Raw genomic sequence first — 22,160 nt, forward strand, 5'->3', positions numbered from 1 at the left:
GTGTGTGTGTGTGACAATTAGCATGGCATAAAACATTCATAATTACGTTGCAACAGGTTTGTGGTTTATACTGCAGTCATCATATCCTACTAAAGCTACAGTGAGATACAACAATGGATAAACAGACAATATTAGCGAGTATTGTAAAGATAAAGATATAGAGACAGAGAACCCCTGCATGCTGTGTTATGCTTGTTGGTTGTCATTGGCTCACATGCAACACTGAGTTCAATCTTGCTGAGCCATGAACTTGCATTAACACACACAGACACACACAGACACCTACTACATCTCTCTTCAGATCTACAGTACATATATAGGCAAGCCAGTCACAACAAAAAACAGACCTAACGTGCGCTCAGAAGTTGTTAATCGATGGTATATGCTTCTGATGAAGCCTCTAGTCCATGTTGTTTCAACTGGTCAAGAACTACAGTACCCATGATCCTAAGGGGGAAATCCACCAATCAGAGAATCGCACCCAACAAACCACAGCAAAAGAGCTCTGCAGCAACTGCCCACTTCCATGTTGGTCTCTCTATATCGGAATATTTTGCAATACAATTAAGATATTGACTCTCTCTCTCTCTCTCTCTCTCTCTATATATATATATATATATAATTTGTAATGTTTCGCAAGCACTGTTATGCTCTATTGATGGTTATAAAACCACATTAATTATGCAAAGAAAAAAACAATCAGAATTCGTTATGCTAATATGATGCTGTTGCCGTTGGTTACATTTGAATGCTGAATATTCTATCAATGGAAGTCAATGGGAGATTTTCAAACTTGAATATTACATTTCTATAGTATTAAGCATATACAGTAAGTATAATTTTTACATCCCCCACCCCCCCAAAAATGAAAACAATAGATATCACACCTAAGGCCATGTCCACACCAATACTTTATCAATTGAAATGCATATTCTTCTCTACGTTTTGGCCTTCCATCCACACTGAGACGGTATTTTGGTCAGCGAAAACAAGCTTTTTGAAAACGCTCTCTCAAGTGGATACATTTGCAAATATCGTCTTCACGTAGTAGTTTGGACAAGGAAAATGGATATATCTGAAAACGATGATGTGTTGTCATGTGACTCTGTCATGTGATCCATTCAACCATAAAAATCAATATGGCGCTGTTGTGAACGATATCCACTTTGATAGCATTGTTAAAGATAAATGTTACTTTCTACAACATTCACATTACATTCCAACAAAGGCGATGGAATTGGTATCCTGTGACGGACAATTGCTTTTCAGACCGTGCATGTAACAACGATTTTTCGCTTGCGCAGTATGGGGACTTTTTATACGTTTCAGTGTATACATACTCCTTCGCTGGCTAAATTGATGCCCTACACAGAGTGCGTGTTTAATAAATTACCAAAAAAAAAAAAACATTATTAGGCCTATGTATTATTGCCTATTATTTTCAATTATTGCACTTCTTTTAATTAACCATTCCCTGTAATTCTGTGAACGACACTTTTCCTCTATTCGCATTTGCTGAGCTTCTACATCTGCAAATCTATAACGCATAAATTAGTTTATGGCACTAAAATAAATTTAGATGGCAATCTATTCAATTCAAACAATGCAATATTAACACGTTGATGAATTCAGTTGTTGTTTTACAGTAGTTGTTTGTTTTTTTAGACACGTCTTTTAAGGATTTCACTACAAACCTTTGATCGTGGCAATCGCCTCCCCACTCGTGTTCTCCTTCGCCATCCCATCATTAATTTTCACTATATGCTTATGATTATACTATATGACTTTTTAAAAACCCGCTTCTCGCTCCAGGCAAAATCATGATGCTCCACTCCTCACTCCACTTCGTTCACATACTCTGGCGTGAAGCGATCGTCTGTGTTCCGCAACTGCTTTCGGGTCCTTGAATAAAGTATAACGTGCGAGTAAGAGTAGACGGTGGAGTTTCAGGTGACCTCCTAGGGTAAGATTGTGCCCCCCTAGGGAGTTGGTGCCCTACACAGACTGAGTAGTCTGCTTATAGGGAGCGACGGTACTGACTGTACTTTTGGAAAACACTTGAAAATGGCAGTGTGGACAGAGGGCGTTTAGAAAACGAAAATGCAGTTTTCAAATGTATCCGGGTTGATGTAGACGTAGCCTAAGACTCAAGTTACAACTCAAAATCGAAAACGTAATTTTCAGTTTCCTAGCGTCATTTTTTCTAAAGTATGCGGTAACGGAGGACGTTTTCGTTACACTCCAGTTCCATTCCAGAGTGGATGGGAGGTGTACATGTAGCGAAATCAATGCGTTTTCAAATGAAAAGTGTGGGCGTAGCCTAAATGACAGAAGTTTAATACTTAGGCCATGTCCACACAAATCCATTTTCGTTTTAAAAGTCCTTTTTCAGAGTTTCCTAACATTATCGACATCGAGGTAATCGACGTTCCACTGTGGATGAGAGGTGTAAACGTAGTGAACTCAATGAATTTCCCAATGTTTAGTGTCCCTAGGCTTAAGGGGCGGCTGTGGATCAGGTGGTAGCGGGTCGGCCACTAATCACAGGGTTGGTGGTTCGATTCCCGGCCCACATGACTCCACATGCCGAAGTTGCTCCCAATGGAAGGCTAGCACCTTGCATGGCAGCTCTGCCGTCATTGGTGTGTGTGTGTGTGTGTGTGTGTGTGTGTGTGTGTGTGTGTGTGTGTGTGTGTGTGTGTGTGTGTGTGTGTGTGTGTGTGTGTGTGTGTGTGTGTGAGCGTGTATTTATCACTTCGTGGGGACCAAATGTCCCCATAAGGATAGTAAAACCCGAAATTTTAGACCTTGTGGGGACATTTTGTCGGTCCCCATGAGGAAAACAGCTTATAAATCATACTAAATTATGTTTTTTGAAAATGTAAAAATGCAGAAAGTTTTCTGTGAGGGTTAGGTTTAGGGGTAGGGTTAGGTTTAGGGGATAGAATATAAAGTTTGTACAGTATAAAAACCATTATGTCTATGGAAAGTCCCCATAAAACATGGAAACACAACATGTGTGTGTGTGTGTGTGTGTGTGTGTGTGTGTGTGTGTGTGTGTGTGTGTGTGTGTGTGTGTGTGTGTGTGTGTGTAATGCTGTGTAAAGCGCTTTGAATACCGCTAAGGTTAAAAAGATGCTATATACTGTAAGTGCAGACACTTTACCATTAAGGGGTTTTATATCAATAGAGTAATGCCTTGCAAGTAATATAAATATATATAATATTGTTTATTGAACTCTTTCTAAGATATTTACATTTGTGAACTATTCCTTGACATACAAAATGGAAAATCTTTTCATTTCAGAAGTTGTGTCATCATTATTTTTATTGGATAAAAATTTGTGGGTGGAGCCTGAGTGCTTCTGCGAGCTTAATGATGCATAAGATTAAACTGAAGCGCTCAGCTGTGCTGCTGTTCTCTGATGTCACACACACACACACACACACACACACACACACACACACACACACACACACACACACACACGCACGTTCCCCAAGATGCTGCACAAGTCCATGACAACAACATTATGCTTCTTAACAATCTCATAAAGGTCTTAAGAGGCAGGAGGTTAACCTCTTCCCAGAGCACAGGATGCTTCCTTATCCGACTGCATGATGGTTTCACTGCACATTCTGTTCATTAGTGGCTTGACGGCCATCACAGCCCCTTTGCTCACAGCCGTACCCCCACGCTGGACTCCTCGGCTCTCAGCACAGCCCTCCATATATTCCCAGCAGACAGATCCCAGGCAAGAAACTAATTCTGCTTTTAATAATGTGTCAGAAGGAATGGGGTAGCTCGTAAATTATGTGTCTGCACAGGAGCGGAGTCGGCCACCAGGGGAAAATCAGGCTGGGGGGAAAAAAAAGCACAGCTTTGAAAAACTTTTGTGGAAGATAAATAATAACTTACACGTAGGATTAGTTGTTAAGTCATGGGCAGGAGAGCCAGGAGAGCTGCTCCGACTGGACCTAGGCAGGATGAGGAATTTATAAGAGGAATCTGTCATTAGTTTTTGTCCTCTTTTGCTCCATCTCTCCATGTTTTATTAGCATCTTCTCTGGCTGCTTTTGTTCTTAACATCTATGATACTATGCAGTTATTTTATTAACTGTAAATTAAATAGTGACTTTTAAATTCTAACACAACATTGGCCAGCTGATAGAGAGCTGTGCAATGTGTATAAACCTCACTCTCCTGACCTCAAGAGGTGCACTAGCGACTGACGCTAGGGGCTGTAGCCTTTAGCCTCCTTAGTCCCGTATGGAGCGGGTAGAACAGGAGCTTCACAATGGTGCCGTGACCCGGATGGGAGTGAGGTTTAGGGGGGCGAGTGTAACGGGAGCCAGCTGATAGAGAGCTGTGCAATGTGTATAAACCTCACTCTCCTGACCTCAAGACGTGCACTAGCAACTGGGGCTGTATATATAGGGGCTGTAGCCTTTAGCCTCCTTGTTAGCACACCCGCCTCCCATGCCAGATATGCCGGTTCGAGTCCTGTTCGGAGTGGGTAGAACAGGAGCGTTACAATGGTGCCGTGACCCAGATGGGAGTGAGATTTGGAGGGTGAGTAACGGTGGCCAGCTGGTAGATGGTTACAGCCTCTAGCATCAGTCGCAAGTGCACCTCTTGAGGTTTATACACATTGCACAGCTCTCTATCATCTGGCCACCGTTACACATGCATGTCACCGCAGAGCTCTTTTGGCATGCTTTATTGGCCAGATTTCTCTGATTGGTGAATCTTTCTTTGTTGGATATGCAGTGTAGTTCTTCACCAGAAATTCCGCTGACAAATAAACAGTAATAATAAAAGTTATCATTAAAAATCAATTCCCCAATGGAAAAAATAAATGAAAATGAACCATGGTTTTGCAATAGTAATATAGTAGTAATCATTGTTCACTTTCATAAGAGTAACTCACTACTTTCAGATATAAGTAACTTGTTAAAAGTAGCTTCCAATTTCGACAAGCACAGACCGATTTCAGCTGAAGAACTTTCAACCTACTGTTGCCAAATTTACAGTGTGATCTGTCTGGACAACCCTGCCGGATTGCAAATTGCCGCTAATATTGGCGTTAAACTGCGGTAATGTAATCCAGCCTTTATGGACAGGGTTAGGATTATTCTTTTGTATTTAGAATTAACTATGTATAAAAACAAAGATATATGACCCCATTTAGATAGCTAAGTAAATGTGTGTGGCTGTCTGTGTTGTCCAGCTCTTTATCCCCATGTCAGTATCTCCACAAATGAACAACATGTATCATAACCATGGTCTTCTATCACGCACAGGCTGAAGAACAATCTCTATTAGCTGACAGCAGGCGGCTGCTTGATAAATGGTCCCTGACCAAACGGAAGGAATTGCGTGAAATAAAGAGGCATGTTCCAACAAGTTGTGTCAAAATGGTATTGATTCAGTCATCTCCAGAAATGCACACTCTTGGGCAGCATAGCGTGTGGCAGATCTGATACGCTCCGTGGAGGTAGGCGACAGTGATGGCAAACTACAACGCTTGTTTCCAAGCGCTCCCTCATTAAGTTTTCAGGTGATGAAACATGTTTTGAGATGCTTCTCAAATGTTATTCTTACAACGTGCCAAAGATGCCATTCTGTTTGTATCTGCGGCTGAGAGAGGTCCTATCATAAACAGGTGGTAGAGGCAGCGTTATATCAGTGTATAGCTGTTTTTTCTGATACGCAGCACATAGGAGGTATATAACAGCATCATTCAATCATTCAGACGCTCCGCTGGAACTCCGGCAGTGGACCACAGAAGTGGAAATGTTTATATTAACTGAGCATGCCCTGCATGGCACCGCTGAATGTGGAAGAGATAATGATAAGAAAAATGTAAGCTCGCAAACCACATTAGTGGCTGCACTGATGTTTGGAGTCATGATAGAAAGCTCTGTTCCAAAACCTAGTGAGCTTTCTACGTAGGAAGACTTTCAAGGCATCATAGACATGCTCCACAAAAGCTGTCCCAAAATTGTGCTTCCTTCTAACATACCTTTCATTGACCAAATTCTTAGGCTAAATATCCTGCACCTTTTGTCTTACATCCATGAATGAGGTGTCAAACTGACACTTCAAAACGAGAAGTGTGTTATGACTATTAACTGTGATTGGGTGTGCAATGTCCATAGATGTAACATGGCAAAGTGATCAGTGCTCGGGATCTATATGTCAGCGACATGGGGGTGGGCTCGATTGACTCGGGCTAGTAAGCAGCATCTTCTCAAATTACTAGTCATGCCCTAGCAACCATATGACCGCATCACCCTTGTAACCATATAACAGCATGAGCCAGTCGTAGAAACAAGGGGGTGACAGGTTTTGGTTGATGACGCAAGACGCACAGTGGAAACGGAGTCAAACTCTCAGACTCAAAGTTTGAAGTTTGCCAAGGATTACAGAGGACTTGGTATGTTTTGAGACGCTAATAGCAGTAGCAAAATAAATCATTTACAAACCTACAGATGTTTGTTTCTGTGTTATTTTTGAATTATTTAAAAATATATTTGCAAATGAAGGTGTCGGGCAGCTGTCCGTAAATCTCTCTCTCTGTTGCACTGCCGTCATCGGTCAGCCTTTATCCCTCATGGAGGCTTGATTAGCCTGATTAGGGGCAGGGAGTGCAGAATGATGACCCGGCCCCACCCTCCGCCCTGCCACATTACCCCCTCGTTTTCTCAGGCCAGGGAGCCCCCGGCATGACGTACACCCCTACCCCCCCCTTTCTCTGGGGAGGGGCATGCCTTCCGCCCCATCTGCCGGCAGGTCATCCCCGTCTACCTGGATGAGGGAGGGAAACAAGGGGAGGGAAACAAAACAAAATGTGGCACCTAAATGCCGTAACGGCGATCGTGCCAAATTAACAAAACATTAAAAAAAAAGAGGGTGAAAGGCAACACGGAGTGGCAGTGGGAGAGAGAGAGTAGATAGAGAGAGAGAGAAAAAAATTACTTAATCGCCGGTTCTTAGATATGCTGTAGCTTGGTCCTCGGCCACTCCTCCACCCTCTGATGGACGACAGACGCGCCTCCACGGGCGGAACGGAGGCAGTCCTTCAGCCCCTGACGGACGGAACGCCCTGCTGCCTTTTTGGTGGACGGTAGGGTTCTCCCCTCCCCTGGCAGTGGTAACCGCTCAAGGCGGTAGGTTGGGAGCCCCTCCTCCCCTCATGGTCAGCGGCCGTTCCTCCGATTTCAGGTGACTGGACTCCTCCGTCCTCCGGTGGATGGCCATGGCTGCTCCTTTGAGGTGGATTGTGCAGCGAGAACTCCTCCTTCCTGGGTTTCGGCACCAGTGTAAAGGGATCAATGTAAATGAGGAGGTGAGAACCAGCTTGACAATATAAATAATAGTTTAATATGAAACTGAACCAAAAAGACAAACACACACACACACAGGTTTCGGACAGCTGTCCGTAAGTCCCTCTCTCTGTCGCACTGCCGTCTCCAGTCGGCCCTTATATCTCTTGAGGGCTAATTAGCCTGATTAGGGGCCGGGTGTGCTGAATCATTTCCAAAGCAATCTGAATTTTATTGACCTATGTATCAGCAACAACATACTAAAACGACTAGTAGCCTGAGACCTAGTTAGGAATGAGTTTAACTCACAAAGCCTAAGCGGCTCTTACGAGTTACTAGACCAGTTATTTAACCAAAGAACCTGTTCGAAATGAACAAATCAAACCTACAAGCAGAATCAAAAGTCAGATTTTCAGTTGTGACTCTTGCCTGACTCAAAAAGAACCGAACGAGCCGGTCCAAATAACTCTCGAAGTTTCCTAGGATAACCGAGGAGTCTGACTAGTGAGCTGCTGATATTATGAGCATGAATGTACAAAATGTACTTTTATTTGACAACATTTAAAATGAACTGAAAACATGCTTATGAATTTTCAGTCGAGAGATATCAATGAATTTTACTTTTGTTTATTGTGCATGCAGATTATATTTTAAGTTGCTATAAGCTGAATCATAGTTTCTGGTGAGTTGATTAAGACAAGTTTATTCCCTTGAAATGCTTTAGACACTTAGAACATATCCGCGTGTGCATCAGTGTCTGTATTGGGTGCTTTAGGTGCAAAATGTTAATGTTGGAAACTTATCTAAGATGTAATCAATATTTGTCAGTCGTAGGTTATTGGACATGCAGCATCACAGAATGAAATACTGATGACAATAAACATCCTTGCAGTGAAATGTTGAAGGTGGCATGCAAAAACACAAAAATATGGTTATATAATTTTGGATATCTGACTAGGTTGTCAACTTAATAGTAGAATGCTGGGATGATGTAACCATTAGCAACCCTTTTTTATTAATTATGCAGCTCTGTTGTAAACCCCTATAAAGATACCTGGTAAGAAATAGATTCTTAGTCACATACTTCCTGGTAATGGTCGCTTGAGTCCTTGGGATTGTGATTTTCACAAACCATATTAAAGAATCTTCATAAATGTAAAGCTTGTCAAGCTTGACATTCACAGACAGCAATGATCAGTCAAACAGGCCAAAAGAGACAGAGTTAGCTGGTCAAGCAGGAAAAGATTTTGAGATAAATATATGCCTCTGCGCTCCACAGCAAGGACAAAGACAATGAAGATGACTTCGCCTGCCAAAGACCAACCAACTATGACATTTAACACACCAACTCCCGGGGGCCTGGGTAGCTCAGCGAGTATTGATGCTGACTAACAACACTGGAGATGCAAGTTTGAATCCAGGGTGTGCTGAGTGACTCAAGCAGCCAAATTGGCCCGGTTGCTAGGGAGGGTAGAGTCACATGGGGTAACCTCCTCATGGTCGTGATTAGGGGTTCTCGCTCTCAATGGGGCGTGTGGTGAGTTGTGCGTGAATCGCGGAGAGTAGCATGAGCCTCCACATGCTGTGAGTCTCCTAAGCAACCATATTGGCCCGGTTGCTAGGGAGGGTAGAGTTACATGGGGCAACCTCCTCGTGGTCGTGACTAGTGGTTCTCGCTCTCAATGGGGCGTGTGGTGAGTTGTGCGTGAATCGCGGAGAGTAGCATGAGCCTCCACATGCTGTGAGTCTCCGTGGTGTCTTGCAAGACAAGCCACGTGATAAGGAGGCAACTGAGACAGTCCTCCGCCACCTGGATTGAGGTGAGTAACCGTGCCACCACAAGGACCCACTAAGTAATGGAAATTGGGCGTTCCAAATTGTGAGAAAAGGGGATAAAAATAAAACAAACACATTCATTTTCCAAGACACTAAACTTAGCGTTCAATGTGGTAAAGATGCAAACACTGGCAGACTGATCTCACAGTGAAATTGGAAACAGTAGGTTGACTTTTCTCAAGCTGAAACCGATCTGTGCTGAACGATATTCGAAACATTGCCCCCAGTGGCCAAAGTGGTAAGTGTTTCCAGGTGAAATGTCCACAGAGGGGCTCCAAAAGCGAGATGTGAAGCGAGTTATTTTCAGCAGTACAGGTTTTATATTAAAAATATTACCATAACTATCAATGGAGTAAAACTATAATGTTAGCAACCTCAGAATTGGGCTTCCTGGTTTCAATGCTGAATCTGAACATGGGTCTCCCAGGTAAACATGCTGTGGCCGATGTGAAATGTTTAATCGGAGATGGCGCTTGTTGGTGATTTGGCATTATGTGGCAGATCTTAGGGTTCCCGGAAATTTTGAAAACAACATGCAGACTTCCCATGTTGACAGTTGCTAATTGCTTTCAAAGTACTTTGATAAAGCCTTATCTGGTACAAAAAACATCCATGTGTATCATATTCTACCCGAGCATGTGAAAAAGCATGCTAATTTTTTAATCAAACACAAAATTACACTGGAACATTTGATACGTTTTTCAGTCAGACTTGATCTTTGAGTCAATAACAAGTGTTCCCACTCTGAATAATTAAACGGAACGCCAGGGAAATTTTATTAATAGTATCATGTATAACATCAATTTAGCTCAGATTGCTTTTTTTGACAAGCCATTTTAATTACAAATATCAAGACCAACGTTGAAAAAGTACTGCAGCCGTTTTAGGAAAATATCAAATAATTCTGCCATCTGGCACTTAAAGCGTCTCTTGTTTCAGGACTAATTGGAAGCAATGCAATGAAGTCGGTTGCAGACACAGAATAATAGCAGTCCTTGTTTGGCATAGAGAGAACTGAAGCGGAACTGAGTTTTAAGGCCTGATGGTTTCAGTAATGATTAAAAATAGATGCACACATCTCTGTACATTTGAAACATATCCATTTGTGATTTCTCTTGCTTTGGGGTGCATTAAACACAACTGAATAATTGCGAGTTTTGTGGCTTTTCGTCCATGTCGGCAGGGGCAGAGCCAGGAGTTTTTCAAAGGGGTGGTCAGGCAGTGGCAAGCGAATCAGTCTGCGGTGGCACATAAATGTTCGGGCAGCATTTTTATATCGTCGGACTGCGTGTGGGGGGGGGGCTTTGGGGCGGCTGTGGCTCAGGTGGTAGAGCGGGTCGGCCACTAATCACAGGACTGGTGATTTGAATCCTGGCCCACACGACTCCACAAACCGAAGTGTCCTTGGGCAAGACACTCAACCCCAAGTTGCTCCCAATGGCAGGCAAGCACCTTGCATGGCAGCTCTGCCGTCATTGGTGTATGAATGTGTCACAGTGTAAAGCGCTTTGAATACCATTAAGGGCTATATAAGTGCAGAGCATTTACCATTTTCCATACAATGTCACCCATGATGGAGAGGTGCGGTGACCTTGGTGTGCGCACATGTTAAGTACAGAGATGATTTCACCTCTAAAGAACTAAATTGTGCCAAAAAATGACAACAAAAAAATGACTAAAACAGCAACTGCGAGTAGAGTGTCCAATGGGGTGGCCAGGCTTCGGACCCTGCTGCGTTTTTGGTGGACGGTAGAGGTTTCCCCCGCCCCTGGCAGCAGTAACTGCTCCAGGCGGTTGGTTGGGAGCCCCTCCTCCCCTCACGGTCGGCGGCCGTTCCTCCGATTTCAGGCGGCCGGACTCTTCTGGCGGATGGCCACGGCTGCTCCTTTGGGGTGGACAGTAGTGGCGAGCACTCTACTATGGCGTATCCCTCCTCCTTCCCGGATTTCAGCACCAGTGTAAAGGGATTAATGGAAAGGAGGCGACAACCGGCTTGACAATATAAATAATAGTTTAATATAAAACTGAACCAAAAAGACAAACACACACACACACACAGGTGTCGGACAGCTGCCCGTAAATCTCTCTCTCTGTCCCACTGCAGACTCCAGTCGGCCCGTATCCCTCTCAGAGTCTTGATTAGCCTGATTAGGGGCCAGTTAGGGCCCTTATTATGTTTAAATTCCACTCGAGTAAAGTACAAATCCCACAAAAGTATACTTAAGTATTTTTACTCAATTACTTTAAACCCCAGGATGCAGCTCATGTCAATGTCTTATGGAGATGCTTATGAAATGATATTAAGTGTTTCAGCAGATATTGTGTGTGTGTGTGTGTTGACCTCGTTGTTGGCTCGTGTCTCCAGTCACTTTCCTCTGTAAATATGAGTCATGCTTTGTTTCACCTGACGTGTAATTATTTTTTCCATTAAACTGAGTCATATTTCAGTTTGTCGGTAAATTTTCAATCAGGGTACACTAATGCACACTAGACAGGGAAACTTTAGAACAATAACTAGATGCAAGCACAAAGAAAATAAAACACGTCAATAACAAGTGAGAGAACGCAAACAAGAAAACAAATAATTTGCAATCTGACGGTGATGTATACGTTAAAGTGTCAAATGATTGAAAAAAATGAATAGCTTTCTGCCAAGAGAGAAACATTATTTGATGGATATGCACTCATTTGCATATTTTCCTTTACACTTGAGGTGGTGGTTGTGATATTTAAATCTTCACCTTGACTATATAATGAGAGGCGGAGCTTCAGTGACAAAACAACATGGCGACGATCTCAGACATCTGGTAAGAAACCTCATTGAGTTTTTACATTAACACCTGTTTGAGTCAAAAGATCAGAGTCTCTAGTTTCATCCGATATACCATTTTAAAATGTCATCGATATATTACGAAACAGCACAGTGTTAAACACAATGACCAGGTTTGTGGACTATAGGCTCATTTTCCTTAAAATACCCTACAGTATATTTTCTGTTGTCACATTGAGAATTAATGGATGCATACAAAACCTGGAAAATGTTGCTTTCAGTGGCTTTATATGGAGTTAGGATGAAAAGAAGGTGCATTTCAAACTGTTCTGAGACCAGTGCAGACAGTCAGCACACTGGAGGTTGTCATTCCCTAAATAGGGAGCATCCTATAGCTTTCCAGTGCTGCTAATTGCATTCATTCCTAAAATCCGGTCAAAAGTTCAGTTTCAGGCTGCTGATGATGTTTGGATCCACCAACATGTTTGGCGCACATGGGACAATGATCATCAGCACATAGATTCACAATTTTTCATGCAAAATGTTATATGAACATGGTTGATGAACAGTCTTGGAGTTCCCTGAAGATTGTGCAGGTGCTGCAGTCCTGAAGCCTTGAATATAGAGATCAGTCCAGGCTTTAATATGACCAGCTTTCCCCTCACTGTAGTAATGACCACTCGAGGGGATCTGATGCGTGACATTTCAAGGGCTCAGTCTGGAGGTAAGTGACAGAGAAATGATCATGCCTTAGAGTTAATCTAAAGTCCTGATACCTGCACAGCTGTGTGTGTACGGTCTTGCAGATGCACTCTGTTATAGAGAGACTGCACTGCGCCGCTGATTTCTATCAAGCGATGTCAGATAATTACATGACCCAGAGAACCGGAGTGACGCTGTGGCATCTCTGCTGTCTCAAACCACGGGCCAGTTTATAAACTGTTATTTTGTTTCTGATTGCTGATATTTAACTGGTTACAATGAGTCAAAATGAGTCGTTACTGTATATCAGCTGAATGATGACGTAAGTTCCTGTAAAGAGATTAATGGAAAGGAGGCGAGAAACATCTTAACGATATAAATAACAGTTTAATATAAAACTCAACCAAAAAGACACACACACAAACCCGCCCTCCGCCCTGCCACATTCCTCCCTTGTTCTCTCAGGCCGGGGAGCCCCCGGCATGACGTACACCCCCCCCCCCCTTCTTTCCCTGTGGAGAGGCGTGCCTTCCGCCCCGTCTGCCGGCAGGTCATCCCCATCTACCTGGATGAGAGAGGGGACAAGGGGAGGGGGATCGTGCCAAATTAACTAAACATTTTAAAAAAGAGAGGGAAAGGCCAACACTGTTGAAGAGAGAGAGAGAGAAAAATCACTTACTCGCCGGTTCTCCGATACGCCGTAGCTTGGTCCTCGGCCACTCCTCCACCCTCTAATGGATGACAGCCACACCTCCCCAGGCAGATCGGAGGCAGTCCTTCGGCCCCTGGAGGTTGGAACGTCCCGCTGCGTTTTTGGTGGACGGTAGGAGTTTCCCCCACCCGTGGCAGCGGTAACCGCTCCAAATGGTTGATTGGGAGCTCCTCCTCCCCTCGCGGTCGGTGGCCGTTCCTCCGCTTCCAGGTGGCCGGGCTCCTCCGTCCCACGGCTGCTCCTTTGGGGTGGATGGTAGTGGCCCTCCTCCTTCCTGGGTTTCGGCACCAGTGTAAATACATTAATGGAAAGGAGGAGGCATGAGCCGGCTTGACAATATAAATAATAGTTTAATTATAAACTGAACCAAAAACACACAAACACACACAGGTGTCAGACAGCTGTCCATAAATCTCTCGCTCTGTCGCACTGCCGTCTTCAGTCGGCCTTTATCCCTCTTGAGGGCTTATTAGCCTGATTAGGGGCCGGCTGTGCAGAATCACGACCCGGCCCCACCCTCCGCCCTGCCACAGTCCCAATTCCAGAATGTTTGTAATACAGACTCAACCACTTTCCATCACTTATATGTCTTTTTGAGATATTGAAACCTGTGCTGACATATTGTAGTCCATCCAGATGAGTACTAAGTATTTAGATGCATAATAAAACTGAAAACAAAGTTTAGGACATTTACAATTTTTTTGCACAAAGACACATTGTCAAGAACCTGGCAAACATGTGAGCAACTTTAAGTTTTAGCTTATTTACAGCCTGTTAACTTCTAAACTAACACCCAAAAAAATCAATGATATGAGCTATGGTAAGCCAAAAGAGCAATTTATTCATTTTTAAATCACGTTTTAAAATACATAGTGTTATAAGCATGCAACTTCAATGCAATGAACCTCGCAAACTTTGACAAAGCCAGCAACAATATATATATATATATATATATATATATGTTAAACATAAGCACCTATTTTAGCAAATTTTACAGAGCCTCTTAGATGACATGGAGGGAAATATTTTTGTGAAACAGTTTTGTGTTCCCTCGCAAGGAATTAAAGGGTTCGTTCACACAAAAATGAAAATGATCCCATTATTTACTCACCCTCAAGCCATCCTTGGTGTATATGACTTTCTTCTTTCTTGTGTTTTCAGACAAACACATTCAGAGTTATATTAAAAAATATCCTGCTCCTCCAAGCTTTATAATGGGAGTGGATGGTACCTTAGATTTTGAAGCCCAAAAAAGTGCATCCATCCATCATAGAAGTAATCCATACGGCTCCAGGGGGTTAATAAAGGCCTTCTGAAGTGAAGGAAAATATCAATATTTATAAATTTATGAACTATAATCACTGACTTATGGTAATTGCCATCAGCACATTCTCACCGGAGCTTACGCTACGCCTACGTCATACACCTGAACTAGACTCTCTTGTGAACGTGCGGGACGGCCGTTACTGGAAGCCAGTGATTATAGTTTGTAAAGTTATAAATTTGGATATGTTTTTTACAATAATGCATCGCTTCAGAAGGCCTTTATTAACCCCCTGGAGCCGTATGGATTACTTCTATGATGGATGGATGGATGCACTTTTTTGGGCTTCAAAATCTAAGGTACCATTCACTCCCATTATAAAGCTTGGAAGAGTAGAATATTTTTTAATATAACTCTGATTGTGTTTGTCTGAAAGAAGAAAGTCATATACACCCAGGATGGATTGAGGGAGTAAATTATGGGATCATTTTCATTTTTGGGTGAACTGTCCCTTTAAAAATAGTTCATTTTCACAAGTGTTAACCATAGTTTGGTTTCACTATGAATATCATGGTTAAAATATGTTGACTGTACTAAAACAATGCTAAATATTAGTTAATTTATTGCTGAAAGCATGCTAAATTGTGTGGCTATGGTTTTACTATGAATAGTATAGTTGAATTATGTTTCTAATGTTATTATTTTTGCGAGGGAACTCAAAATAATTGCGAGGAAATGCAAAACTATTTCAGGAAATATATTCCCTCCCTGTTTTCTAAAGGGATCCATAGTATTTACAGCCTGTTAACTTCTAAACTATTTTAAAAGCCCTGAATATCCACTGATTCCAGAACATACCCTGTGCAATTTTGAGTCTTTAAAAGTTTGTATTAAAGCATCTAACGCCTGAAAATGATACGTATTGAAGGATAAATTGTTTACATCTGCTTTTCTATAAATATAAAGTCAATCATTAAGTATTTGGCCAGTAGTGGTTCAATAACAGGCATGGGGAGAGGAGTGGGACAGAAAGAGGAGTAGTGCAGATGGGGTCATCCGGAGGGTGGGGTCACCTACAGGCCTGTCTGGAATGGGGTGTTGGGCATGCATGGGTGATCCAGGACAGAGAGGATGATTACAACATGATTTAGAGGCCTCTGATTGGCTGTAGCTTTCCCTTCAGTCCCCATATGAAGCCAACAGATGCCAGGAAGGAGCATTAATAAAATCTATATGATCTGAAGCGTCATCGTGCTACCTAGAATTGAATCTTACAATGATCAAAGCTGTTGACTTTCAGTGGTCTGGATGCATATTTATTATAAACCATGAAAAATGGAATATATTTGCTAAAACACGTCTTTGATTCAAGGTGAAGTTGAACACTCCCAATACTATATTAGCCTATTTACATTTATGCATTTGGCAGACGCTTTTACCCAAAGTGACTTACAGTGCACTTATTACAGGGACAATCCCCCCGGAGCAACCTGGAGTTAAGTGCCTTGCTCAAGGACACAATGGTGGTGGCTGTGGGGATCAAACCAGCAACCTCCTGATTACCAGTTATGAGCTTTAGCCCACTACGCCACCAACACCTCGTTTGCTACTAATGGGTCATTAAGGTTCTAAGAATTTATAAAAATAATAAATCCTTTATGTTAGTAGAATCTGCAATATGTGTGTCCATTTTGGTTTTTCATAAATTGAGAAAACATTAAATATTTTCTACACACAATGTATTTAGTCAAGTTGTGTAACCAAGTATTAAAATACTTTGAACTCAACAAAAAGTAAAAAAATAAAAAAAAAAAAATATATATATATATATATTGTTTTTAAGGTCATATTTAGATTTATTATATATATATATATATATATATATATATATATATATATATATATATATATTAGGGCTGTCTATCGATTAAACATTTTAATCAAATTAATTACATGGTCTCCCGATGAATTAATCGCGATTAATCGCATATACAAATATTTGCTGAGAAAGCCCCTCATATAACAATAATTCAATATATAATGATGAAATAATTATATATAGTTATCTTTAAATATTTATAAATTATATATATACATATTCAGATAATTAAAATGCATTACATTCTTGTAGCAGAAGAGTTCATCATTGATAAGACAAAACAAAAAGCGGCTTTAGAATACAATGTATTGTTTACTACCATATTATTGATTATTGATCATAAGTCAATCATTGGCACACAGTTCACAGTAATCCATTACACAAGTGAATTTGTCAGACATGCTTGTGTTGCGTCTCGGGTGTGTTGCGTCATAAACATAAAATATTTAGGTCACTGTTTCAAGTTAAATATAGTTTAATACTTACAACACATCTTGAGATGTTGAAGTGTTTTGAACACAAGAATGTAACACATGTTTGTGTTGTTCTGCTGAAGTGTTTCTTCACTGTATAAACTGTGTGTTGCTCACACAGCTGAAGTTTCACTTACTGCCCCCTGGAGTATACAGGTGGTACTACAAGATTGCATTTCTAAGGAATCTTCCTTATTACGGTCCGGGGGCATTGCCATTAATTGCATTTTTTGTTAAATTAATCGCACTGAATTAACGCGTTAAATAGACAGCCCTAATTAGAAATGTAAAAATTATAATAAAAAAATTTTTTTTGCAATTAATCGCACCATAATAAGGAATATTCCTGAGAAACGCAAGCTTGTAGTACCACCTGTTTACTCCAGAGGGCAGTAAGTGAAACTTCAGCTGTATGAGCAACACACGGTTTATACAGTGAAGAAACACTTCAGCAGAACCACACAAACATGCGTTACGTTCTTGCATTCAAAACACTTGATGGAGCACAAATGCGAACGAAGAGATCTCAAGATGTGTTTAAAGATTGAGTATTAAACTATAATTAATTTGACACAGTGAACTAAAAATGTATGTTTATGACGCAACGCACCCGAGACGCTGTAAATTGACGGGTCCTTAAACAAGCCCTCATAATAAATCTCCAACTGATTGACAAATTCACTTGTGATTATATATATCATTTTTTAAATATTTAAAGATAACTATGTATAATTATATATTGATATAAATATGTATAATCTTTATATATTGAATTATTGTTATATGAGGGGCTCTCAGCTAATATTTGTATATGCAATTAATCGCGATTAATTCATCGGTACACCGTGTAATTAATTCGATTAAAATTTGTAATCGATTGACAGCCCTAATATATATATATATATATATTCAGTTATCATGATTTTTTTGTCACTAATATCAAGAAGATTTCTTAGGGTTACACCATTTGACCTTTGTATAGAAATATGTGGGGAAAACAATATCACACACAATCATGTGTCTAAAGGCATCTTCACTGTTTTATGTTTTAAAGTAGTTTTTTCAAACATTAATATATATATTTTTGTTTCACTGCTTATTTTTTAAGAAATAACAATAAAAAAGCTTTAACTCATTTTAGCTTTTAATGAGACATTTAATTTAATTTAACGTAATTATTTATTTTACACCACTTTATTTTTTTTATTTTTACTTTTTCATATTTTTTACTCTCTGCCCCAGAATAAGGAAAAAAAAACAAAAACAATAGCAGTTATTTATTTTTCAATAACTTCTTAGATCCCAGACGGGAAAGAAAATTAGTGTCACATATTTGACCCAAATGCAAGTTGATCTAGAATTATTTAAGATTCATGTCAAATGCGTGAAATGTAGTTTTAACCACTATTTAAAGCTAACACACTTCATTTCTATGCCACTAGTGGCACCAAACAGAACTCTAAAAACAATGACTGTTTTTGAACAGGTTTCACCATTACTCAGACAAACAAACCCACCCTAAACTCACACCATTGGTTGAGACAATGTTGTCATTTTTGGCCCGCTCAAACAAACTCTGTCATCCACAACATCTATAATATTCCTTAAACATGATGAAGAGCATAAAGGCGTTGAAGACTTTGTTCATTCATCTTTCTTTGGTAACATCAGTTTGCTTTTATCAAGTTCTTCCTGCAAGACCTGAAGGAAAACTAACAAAGAAAGATACTTTCTTCAATTTCCCTGTCAAGCTGTCTCTCTCTCTCTCTCTCTCTCTCTCTGAGTGAGCCTCAAAAAGAATCCAAAGAAAAGGTTCCACAGCGTTGTCAAGTGACAAAGGGTTGCCACGGTGATTTAGAACATGTTCATGTGCCTGAGGACAAACACTAAAGAACCGTACAGTTTTAAACACAAGGTCACCACACACACACACACACACACACACACACACACACACACACACACACACACACACACACACACACACACTCACACACACACACACACACACACACACACACACACACTCTCACACACACACACACACACACACACACACTCTCACACACACACACACACACACACACACACACACACACACACACGTAGTGTTTCCATGTTTTATGGGGACTTTCCATAGACATAATGGTTTTTATACTGTACAAACTTTATATTCTATCCCCTAAACCTAACCCTACCCCTAAACCTAACCCTCACAGAAAACTTTCTGCATTTTTACATTTTCAAAAAACATAATTTAGTATGATTTATAAGCTATTTTCCTCATGGGGACCGACAAAATGTCCCCACAAGGTCAAAAATTTCACACACACACACACACACACACACACACACACACACACACACACACACACACACACACACACACACACAGCTCTGATATTGATTATGACACATCAACCAGGGAAACAGATCATGAAGACAGATTACAGTGTATCACTTGTTTTTGATAAGTTCACTGGTATCAGAGCAGAAGTGACGCATTGCTTAAAGACACGGTCAGCTGAGCAGTCTGAGATCTAACGATCGGATCTTTAAGACCTTGACCGGAGACATTTCTGGACTTCCTTTTAATGATGTCTCTGTTCAATAAAGTGAACAGATTTGAGTAGACATTAGGACTGACCTAAAACTCTTGCCTTGTTCTCATGAGGCATAACCACCCTGCATGAGATTCCCTTTATTTGTCATATCGGGGCGACTCGGTAGTGTTCACTTTACAGTTGCTTGCTTCTGTGCACACATACATAAAAATAACACTTTTCCACTGTATTTATTCTCATTTCTGGAACTGATATTTGATGATTCTGTTTAAATCATATTCCTAATTTAATAAAGGTCTAGAAATACACAGACGCTTGGAGATATCTGAAGCAGATGCATTTGAAATCATCATTTTTTTCCCCCCTTAAATGCCTTTAATGAGTCCTGTGGCATACTGATGTAATAAATCAAGTTATTGCACGCAATGTTCTTGCATAAATAATACTGATTAATTAGCCAGTAATACTAACTGAGGATGAAGGGTGTATTATATATCACTGTCAAAAACCCTCCTAAACAAATCATTTACACTGCCGTGATTTTAATTAACTAACAAGTCACCTCTCCACGTCAAGAGGAAGTTAACAGGAATTATGATCTAGTGGTCTAATTGTGCTCTCAAGTGTGTGCATCTTATGAGAAACATTTAAACTTATGAGCATGTATCAGTGTCATCAAAATGTTTACGTTTGATGAAGAAATGCACCAAACTCTCAAAAGCAATGAACGTCACATAAGGTTGTCCGAGGTGATATTAAATGTATCTGTAAAGGGGTTAAGATGGGCAAGGAGGAGGCGAGAACCGGCTTGTCAATATAAATAATAATTTAATGAGAACTTAAACCAAAAGCACAAACATAAACACACACATGACGGACATGCCCGTAATTCTCTCTCTCTCGAACCGTCGTCACCGGCCGCCTTTATCCCTCGCGCACCTCATCAGGCCGATTGTGTACTGGCGTGCAACGTTCTAGCCCGGCCCCGCCCCACTCCGCTCCACACTCTGTGGCCACCGGGGTGCCACAGCATGACATACACCCCCCCTCTTTCCCTGGGGAGGGCGTGCTTTGCGCCCCGTTAGGTCATCCACGCCTTCCTCGGCCTGGGATGAGACAGGAGGGGAAAAACAACAACAACAACAACAAAATAGGCAAGGGAAAAGGCCAACAAGGTGCGACAGAGAGAGAGAGAGAGGAGAGAGAGAAAAAGCTCACTCACCTGTTCTCTGATGTACCGTCGCGTGTTCCTCGAACAATCCTCCACACTCTCTGGCGGACAACATGCGCTCCTCTCCGGGCGAACCGGAGTCAAACCTCCGACCCCCAGCGGACAGAATGCCCCTCCGCTTTTCTGGTGGCACCTGGGGACATTCCTCCGCCCCTGGCAGCGGCCCTACCGCTCCAGGCCATTGGGGAGTTATTTACCTCCTCCCCTCGTGGACGGCGGTTTTCCCCCGACCCCTCCGTGTTTCTGGGGGACGGCAGGGCACTTTTCCGCCCCTGGCAGCGGGTTCATCTCTCCAGGCAGTCGGGGAATCCAGTCCCCACTCGCCCCGCGGACGGTGGCCGTTCCCCGCGTCCGGGCGGTCAGGCTACTCCGTCACCCGGCAGATGGCAGCGGCGCTCCCCTGGGTGGACAGCAGTGTCGAGGACTCTGCGACGGGCATCACTGCTCCTTCCCGGGTTTCGGCACCAATGTAAAGGGGTTAAGATGGGCAAGGAGGAGGCGAGAACTGGCTTGTTAATATAAATAATAATTTAATGAGAACTTAAACCAAAAGCACAAAAATAAACACACACATGCCCGTAATTCTCTCTCTCTCGAACCATCGTCACCGGCCGCCTTTATCCCTCGCACGCCTCATCAGGCCGATTGGGGACCGGGCGTGCGACATTTCTATTTTTTTGGTTACATGACAACATAATTGGTACCTGAATGAAGGTTACAATTCAATTACATTTTAATTGTATAGCGCCTTTCACAACACACATCGTTTCAAAGCAGCTTTACAGAAAATCAGGCATTAACAGAAAATAAAACTGTAATGTCTATATTGTAGATGAGTTACATTATGTAATTAGATAAAATACGATTGTAAATTGTGTTTAAAAATAAGTAATTCAATAATAATTGTATTAATAACCCCAGTGAACAAGGCGACTGTGGCAACGAACACAAAACTCCATAAGATGGTGGTTAATGGGAGAAAAATAATTTTGGGAGAAACCAGGCTCTCTGTGGGGGCCAGTTCCCCTCTGGCTAAGCTTACAGCACCTGGTATTCCCAGGCGGTCTCCCATTCAAGTACCAACCAGGCCCAACCCTGCTTAGTTTCCAAGATCAGACGAGTTTGGGCGTGCTCAGGGTGGTTACACCACCTGAAATTGATTTGGTGGACAAAGGTTTTTTAAATATTAATAATATTTAATAACAGTGTGCTAGATACATCTTGTGGATGCGCTGGGACGCATCATCAGTGATGTTACCTGGGGTCTTCAGGTGTTTCGGGCCTTTCAACATCAGACAACTTTTTCCAGGCAACCCAGTCAAGGTTGATCAGGCCACGACTTGCGTCCCAGCAGCAACTGCCCACAGATCAGCCCTCTTAATCCAAAGCCACCTTGTGTC

The 22,160-nt window shown here is 41.6% G+C and overlaps 1 pseudogene; it reads right to left on the reverse strand.

Moving 5' to 3' along the window:
- Window positions 1-21,795: 21,795 nt before the first annotated feature.
- LOC127633934 (uncharacterized) lies at window positions 21,796-21,914 on the reverse strand (annotated as a pseudogene).
- Window positions 21,915-22,160: the final 246 nt, after the last annotated feature.

The sequence above is a fragment of the Xyrauchen texanus genome, chromosome 40 (genome assembly GCF_025860055.1).
Source record: "Xyrauchen texanus isolate HMW12.3.18 chromosome 40, RBS_HiC_50CHRs, whole genome shotgun sequence".
Classification (NCBI taxonomy): Eukaryota; Metazoa; Chordata; class Actinopteri; order Cypriniformes; family Catostomidae; genus Xyrauchen; species Xyrauchen texanus.